This window comes from Musa acuminata, chromosome BXJ1-11 (assembly GCF_036884655.1).
Source record: "Musa acuminata AAA Group cultivar baxijiao chromosome BXJ1-11, Cavendish_Baxijiao_AAA, whole genome shotgun sequence".
Lineage (NCBI taxonomy): Eukaryota > Viridiplantae > Streptophyta > Magnoliopsida > Zingiberales > Musaceae > Musa > Musa acuminata.
Window position 1 is genome coordinate 10844500 of NC_088337.1, and position 8513 is coordinate 10853012.

Below are 8513 nucleotides of genomic sequence, written 5' to 3' on the forward strand. Positions count from 1 at the left end.
AGCTCCGAATGGTGCTTTAGAACTACGGATAACACCACCACTTAGCAGTTCATCTAACTGCTTTCTGAGCTCTGCCAACTCTGGAGGGTACATGCAATAGGGTGGTCTTGCTAGAGGCTTCACTCCCGACTCCAGCTCGATATGATGATCCACGCATTTACGTGGTGGCAGAGTTTTCAACAACTCGGGTGACATAACATCTATGAACCCCTTCAGAACGTTCGCCACCACAGCAAGTTCATGAATGGCCTCCCCGTCGAGTGGCTCTAGCTTTACAACAACCACGAAGGTTAACTCTCCTTTTCGTACCCCTTTCTTCAATTGTAACGCCGATATTTGTTAAAGGTTCTTAGTTCCACTCCGAGAGACGGGAACCACATAAGGGTCGTCACCTCCCATCAAACATAGGGAGTTCAGGAACGGCATTGGCACCAACTTCGCCGCGTGCATGAACTTCATTCCGAGAATCACTTGAAAGTCGTCCAGTGGCACCGCCATCATGTTTGTGCTCCCGCTCCAAGTCCCAATCTTGATGGGGACTCCCTTTGCCAGCCCGAAGATCCGCTTGGCCTCCGAGTTCACCGCCTTACTTGGGTTCTTCTCCAAGATCAGTCTAAATCGCTTTGATTCTCAATCGGCAATAAAGTTATGGGTAGCGCCCGTGTCCACAATTGCACAGGTTATTTGGCCATTAAGCTTGATGTCCACGTACATCAACTCATTGCTCCTTGCTTTATGTGACTTTGTCTTTGTGTCCTCCCCCACTTGACCCCGCAAAGCATTCAACAAACGCATTGCTCCCATCTAGGGTCCTTGCGACTCCTCATCGTCGTTGCTGAATTCTGAACTACTCGAACTAAGAGCGATGGCCTTGCCCTTGTCTGATTTGGAGGAGTAGATTGAAGTTGTTAAGGCATTAAGTGCTTGTTTCGGTGGGCACTCCCTCACCACGTACGGTCCTCCACACAAGAAACATCTACCAGGTTTTGGGGCATTGCCTTTTGAGCTTGACCCTTTATAGGAACTCTTCTTCCTTTGCTCTCCCCCAGGCTCCTTCCCTCGAGAATATTTTGGAGGGCGATTTCCTGAAGATTATTTCTTTTTCCCTAAGTCCTCTGAGGAAACAAAGTCGGTGAGCCTTTTGACGGCCGTAATTACCCCGATCACATCGGTGATATTCCTTCGATGTAGTTCCTGTTGAGCCCATGGCTTCATACCATCGAGGAAGCTAAACAGCTTATCATTCTCGGACATGTCCTAAATATCCAACATTAGTGCAGAAAATTGCTTCACGTAGTCTTGAATGGAAGTACTTTGGCGGAGTTGTCTCAGCTTCCTCCTTGCGACGAACTCAGTGTTCTCGGGTAGGAACTGAGTTCTAAACTCCCGATTCAAGTCCTCCCATGTGTCCACTCGACATCGACCTTGTTGGATCTCCTCCCAATAGGTTCGCCACCAAAGTTTTGCATCCCCACTCAAATACATAGTTGCTATTGAAACTTTGATATCTTCAGAATCAAGCCTTATAGTTCAAAAATACTATTTCATGTCAAACAAAAAATTCTCGAGCTCCTTAACGTCCTTAGCACCTCCATAGAAATGAGGCTCATGTGCCCTCAAGTTTTATGTCGACGCAATGCGAGTGTTGCTCCCTCCCGCATTTAGTTCCCTTGTGAGCGCTATTACTCTGGAAGTGAGTTCCGCCACGACTTTGTGCAAATGTTGCATGAAGTCTTTGGTATCGTCCGTCAATCGATCGACTAGGGCCTCAACCTTGTCGATTCGGGATTCAACTTCTTATTGCGAGCTCTCTACCCCAAGAAGCCTTCGTTGGCCTTGGTAGAATTCCTCTAAGCTCGCTTCGAGAACATCTAGGCGGGTTTCCACCGCCATGAGTCTCTCATTATGGCTCTTTTTCTCGATTGGCGCTCCAGATTACGCCTCCTCCACTTGTGAAGAGTAGCCAACTTCTCGCTCATCATGTTCGCTGCCATGATCCTCCAGAGCGACTCCACCAACATGAGAGCGAGTTTGCATTTGCAGCCCACTTGCAGCTACTTGGGATAATGGTCCGACTTGCCCCGCCTTACTCAATTCGCCACGATGCTTTACCATGGCGAGATTACGAAGTTTCTTCACGGTTTGCTCGAATTGCTTGCCCACTCTAATACCACAATGTCATAGACTTAGCTAGAATTGCCTAAGTCGTAAAGCACCCTTACGGCAAAGTCACGGACTTAGTTAGAGTTGCCTAAGTCGTGAAACACCCTTGCGCCAACTCTTCGGACTTAACTAGGATTACCAAAGTCATGAGGCGCTCTTGCGACATATGCGTCCGCAAAGGGTCAGCCTAGTTGCAACCTCGTATAGGTCCTGAAGGACCTGTAAAAGAGAAAGTTGATTAAATTGAAAACGAGTGACAGACAAGTCCCGACGTCTCGTGAAGAGGGAAGCTTTACAAGCAATTCAACGAGTACCGTGAGTGCAAGAGAGAAAAGAGAGGAAGGAGAAAACAATAACTTTAAAAGGTAGAACGAACAGTTGCAAGTCCACAAACAACTGCTCACCGAGTGCCGAGAGCGAAGGCAAGTTCCCATTAAGTTAACGTGCAAACTTGTGAAGATTGTTCAACGCCCAACAATATACCGAAGCCCCATCCAACCCTGTGTCACCCGGGGGGTTCCAAGGGGCTGAGATGGCTGACATTTTACGTGCAGCTACAATCTACAGAAAACAGGCCGTGGCACACGAAACAGGAGCCATTTTGGGATGGTTTTGCTCGACGCAGTGAGCGGTCACACTGTAGCGTTGCAACATGTTCAAACATGCATTTTTACAAGCAAAAACACACAAAACCAAGACAAAACATACTGCCAAGCATTTGTACATGTAGGAAAAAGCGATGAACGATTCGTTGAACGAAGTTGTTGCGAGTGCACGACGACCATTCGTGACAATACGATCTTATGATTAGTTTTGATATTTCAATTTGCACAGGCAGATTTATTACTTGATTTGTGTTTGCCCTTCTAAAAATATAGGTGGGATATAAACCTAGCAACTTAAAACAAATGCCATGAACCAATAACAACAATAACAAAGCCATAAAGTTCTAACTATTTAGGTCTACTATATGGATCATTTACTGTCATTGAGCTTTGTAAAAAATTATATTCTTAATTAAATTAAGAGAATTTAAATCTTTCTGAGAAACCCTTTTAAGGTCTCTCGGTCTCTTTTCGTATCTCTAATATTAATATCTAATATTTTCTAATAATTATGTATATATATCAGGCCTCCATAGCATATAACTATATGATTTTAAATAGTTCTGCCTCATGTTATCCTCTATCAAAGTTATACATCCATTTCAACATTCTCATTTCAAGGAAACAAATATATATATATATATATATATATATATATATATATATATATATGTTGTTACTTGACCATCTAACATATATGCAACATTATTGTTACAATAACGGTCTCATAGAATTTTTCTTTTAATCTATAAGATACCCAATGATCACACATAAAACTCACAATATCCCTCTTCATTTCAACGACTCAAATTTTACTCTATTGATAATATCTTCATCTGTCCCTCAATCTTGTTGAGCAATTGATTCAATGTATCTAAAACTTTGAATTATTGAAACTATTTGTCCATCCAACTTAACTATATTTTTAGGTCTACTCGTAGTATCACTAAAATTACATCACATATATTCAATCTTAGTCATACTCGATCTAAAACATTTACTTTTCAAGGTTTGTTCCCACAACTCAAGTTTAGAATTAATTTCATTTAAACTCTCATCAACTAAAAGAATATTATCAACAAATAAAATACACCAAAGAGGTTCATCTATTATTAAAGGAAAAAGGTAAGAGCTTAAGCCAGATCCTTGGTGTAGTCCTAATAGGTAACTCATTGAACATACTCAATGTGGTTTTAAGTTTTAACACTAACAGCTTCACTATCATACATATCTTTTAAAACATAAATCTCTTGGAAGACTATCACAAGATTTCTCCAAATCAGGATCATATATAAACTTGACCAAGTAACCAGCATTCACTACACGAGTGGTCGCACTATTACCATTTGTTCTAAATTCACTAAATAAAACCTGAGCTTGAAGAGCACAAATGTAATCACCGATAATTTCTCCCTTAACATAAATTAATTACTATTAATGATGTATTGCTTTATTATTAACTTCTATGTTTGTGTACTATAGTTAAGGAAATGCTTAAATTTGATTTCCTTAATCATGTGGATAAGTTAGGAATTCTAGTAATCAATCAAATTATTAATTGATTTATTTCCTAATGAATGATTTGATTTTTAGGAAGTAAATAGTTTACATTCCATTTTCGTATGTGAATTATAAGAAATGAATATTATATTTCTTTCTTTATGTGTGAAAGAAAAATAAAAATAAATTAAAAATTAAATTAAATTATTACTTACCTTTCAAGGAGATCTCATCTTCTCCTATATAAAGGGGACTACTCCTTCCTCATTCCTCATTCCTCATTCCTCACCGAGTCTAACAACGGGAGGATTAAGGAGAGGACTTCCTAAGAAGATGATATCGAGGAAAAGATAGCCAAGGAAAGGTAGGATTCTTTCTTTTTTAACTAGCTTTGATTCATATTTTAAAATCTTGATGTTGAGATTGTTATAATTTTATGATGTATAATGATGTTTTAACTTCAAAATTTCTTGATTAGTAAATAATGATAATTATTTTGTGATGTTCGAATGATTATTTGATTTATATTGATCTCTAAAGCTTAAGTGAATTTTAATATTGATTTAATTATTAATTCCTATTTTTGGATTAGCATAATAGTTCTAATATATTTAATTAGATATATCTATGTTTTTAAGTGTGAATTTCTATAATGTAATTAGTTTTAAATTTAAGATCGTGAATTTAAAGTTTTAATTAACGGATTTGAGTCATTCTTTAATAATCTTAGATATTAAAATATAATTTGATAAGAGAAGTTTAATTGGGGTTTGACTTGAGTCAAGTTGATATATCAAACCAGATCGACTCAACCCATGTGTTCATGTATGACCTAACCCATGTGACTCGGCATAACCCAGCTTATGTGGCCAGATAGGAGTCAACTCATGTGGCAAGTACGACTCAACTCATGTGGCCAAGCATGACCCAACCCATATGGTTAAGTACGATTTAGTCCATATGGCCATGTATGACCGAGCCCATGTGGCCAGGCATGGGCTAGCTCATGCGGCTAGGTACGACCTAATCCATGTAGTCAGGTACGACCCCAACTCATGTATCTAGGTACGATTAACTCACGAGCCAAGCATGGCCTAGTTCAGCGGTAAAACTCAGCCCAACTTATAAGTAAGGCTTAGCCTAGTCCATGAAGTTGAGCTTGCCCAACTATGCGATTGGCATTAGACACATCGTCACTCCTTTATCTAGCCTGTTGTACCTCAACTCAACCTATTACTTGGAATAGGCATATGCAGCGCATGTGACCCATCCAAGACTCAGGTGGGTTGGTTCGGTTTGGGTTAGCATTATATGACATAGTTCAATTTCCTCTCTCTTTATTAGTTTGAGCACGTTAATTGACTAAATCAAACAGGTTTGATCAGTTAAAATCGATTTAGGATGATTCTAGACTAACTTGACTAATTCAAACCTACTTAACCTAATTGAGATCAATCAAATCTAAATTAGACCAGTCTAGGGTGATTCCAGGCCGGTTCTATAAGGATTTGAGGTTGGTAATGTTATATTATAATCGAATTGAGTTTAGTTTAAGTCAATTGAGTCATTCCAATTAGGGTTTTGGTTAATTGAGGACTATTGAGAGATTGATGTTTCATGTATTTATGATTCGATGAACTTAAAGGTTTTACCTGAAGATATCATTTGAAAATGATTATTGATTTTCTACTTTTCTTAATTTTATGATATTGATATGATTATTATCACGTAGTAGATGTAACTAGGCTAGTAGTTCACATTGGAAGTGCAACATGTGAAAGGACTTGTAGGCTCAGTACAATACGGTGCCACCAATGAATATAGTCTAGCAGATTTACATTAAGTATGGTCTCTCATAATATTTAATCATATTGATTTCTTGATGTATGCATGAGTGAATGGACGAGTGTAAATGAATGATCATAAATGTTTATGTATCCCTACCGAGGGCAGGTATGACGATTCCCTTTGGGGATTAGCGAACTGTTAGACATGATGGTTAGACGATTCCTCCATCCATTGTTGGGGGGAACGTCTCCCCACTTGGGCGGGTGAGCGAGACCACTCCATCCGTTGTTGGGAGTGCGATATGGATTATCTTCATCCACTGTTGGGAGGAATCCATCCCGTGGAATATGCCTCTACATCCGCAGTTGGGAGAGTGCACCATCGGGTGTGATGTACGCCTTTATTATCTAGTTATTATGTATGCGTTGCATGTGGCTGATGCATTATTTTATTTATTACGTAAGAAACTATTATCGTTTTTCTGATGCGTAAGTTTTATGATGGATCAATTTTAAATTGTTGATATTTATTTATATTACACGAATATTAAAGATTATTTTTATGATTTTTTCGATGTTCCTATCAGCATGTGTGGTTGCTGATATGTTTTTATCTTATATTTATTTTCAGAATAATCTACTACTTTGTAATATATCTGTAGCTTGAGTGGAAAAAACTTGTGACCCTACCAAGAAGATGTTATTTTTTTTCTAGTTAATAGAACATTTACTATTGTAAAGGCAAGGATTTGAATTCAAGGATGAAGAAAAAAAAAAGAGAAAGTTTATTATGTAAATTATGGATAATAAAATACTAATTTATTATTCTTTTTATAAATCTAGGATGTGACAACAAACATTCATCTGGTCTTATAGAATCAAATTGCACTCTGTCACTCGTGCATTTACCCCAAACAAGGATGTTAGTATCTTATCAAGTCATCATTTAATATAATTTTAGACAAATGAGGAGCCACTTGAAAGATTTTCGTGTAGAATTAATTTGCAAAAGTTAGCATGCATTATGTTCAGTAAAATAAGGACTTCCTCCCTCCTTTTTCCTTGCTCTTCTTCCGTTCCAGTGTTACGATTATTGGTCAAAAATGATAAAATCAGTCAGTACAAGACAAACTGAAATCGAAAACTCAGTCCCCCAAAATTATTCTTGGTAGAAGCCTCCCATGAAGCTCATATTAAATGGTAATGAATCAAAAGGGCATAAACAGCAGACAACCTGATGGCTCCGACATCAACGACTGCACGGAGGATGATTGCACACCAAATGCCCCACCCACCACGAAAAGCACGAAAACGGCACTCAGAATACAATAAATCTCATGCAACATAGATAGGCCCAGAGAGAAAAGGAAACATAACAAGCTCTGATCAGATCGATTCTTACAAGCAAGTGTTCCTTGAGAATCGACGGAAAAAGAGACGGTGAAGCGCTACCAGGGAAATTATTTACCTGTTTGCTCGTCGATGATACCAGCGACGAGAGAAGGTGAACGACCGAGCGAGCGAGGAAGAGGAGCGAGCTTGGGGCTGAGATCGAGAATGAGTGGAAGCCTCGCCGAACCAGAGACTGGACTCGATGAGAAGGAAAGCGTGGGTTGGCACGATGGGTAGGGCTGCTCCGCTTAATAAAAGATACTTATATTTATTACATTAAATATATAATTAATTAATGTATAAAAATTATATAAATGATAAGAGATTAATTGATGGGCTAATTAATATTACTTATGTAATTAACCACCTTTAACATTTTGGTCTCTCTATTTAAAAAAATTATATTAGTATCTTTATAGTTACGAAAGTGAAACATCTAGATTCATTCATCTTGGCATGGTTTTATCTACGGAAATAAAAAAAAGATAAAAAGATAATTTTAACGTTTTAGTTAATGATGACGGATGACGTTAGCAGTAGTAGACAATAGCACCACTAAGGCCACGAGCGGTTTGTTGTGGATGAGAGCGATGCGAGAGGTTTTTGCTACTCGACAACTGCGTCAACATCGACGTAGATGGTGGTGGTCACTACAACATCTACAGTGAAGATCATGGCCACTTCATTACTGACCTATTAGGCGGATTATTCAACCTGGGGTTGTCGGAGGTCCTATCTACGGAAATAAAAAAAAGATAAAAAGATAATTTTAACGTTTTAGTTAATGATGACGGATGACGTTAGCAGTAGTAGACAATAGCACCACTAGGGCCACGAGCGGTTTGTTGTGGATGAGAGCGATGCGAGAGGTTTTTGCTGCTCGACAACTGCGTCAACATCGACGTAGATGGTGGTGGTCACTACAACATCTACAGTGAAGATCATGGCCACTTCATTACTGACCTATTAGGCGGATTATTCAACCTGGGGTTGTCGGAGGTCCTATCACTCTCCCCATTGCCACATCAATTCTGGCATGAGTATGTAAGAGAGGAAATGGGGGGCT

The 8513-nt window shown here is 38.9% G+C and overlaps 1 protein-coding gene across 3 annotated transcripts in view; it reads right to left on the reverse strand.

Annotated features, from left to right (window-relative positions):
• The window catches only part of LOC135582124 (eukaryotic translation initiation factor 2 subunit gamma-like), a 35365-nt gene extending 27684 nt beyond the window's left edge, over nucleotides 1–7681 (reverse strand). The window contains exon 1 of one of the 3 annotated variants that reach the window (XM_065089844.1): nucleotides 7524–7681. The gene's annotated coding sequence lies outside the window, so the exon portion shown is untranslated. The remainder of the gene's footprint in view (nucleotides 1–7523) is intronic. The other 2 variants (XM_065089842.1, XM_065089841.1) reach the window with 2 other exon arrangements.
• Between the last annotated feature and the right edge of the window lie 832 nt (nucleotides 7682–8513).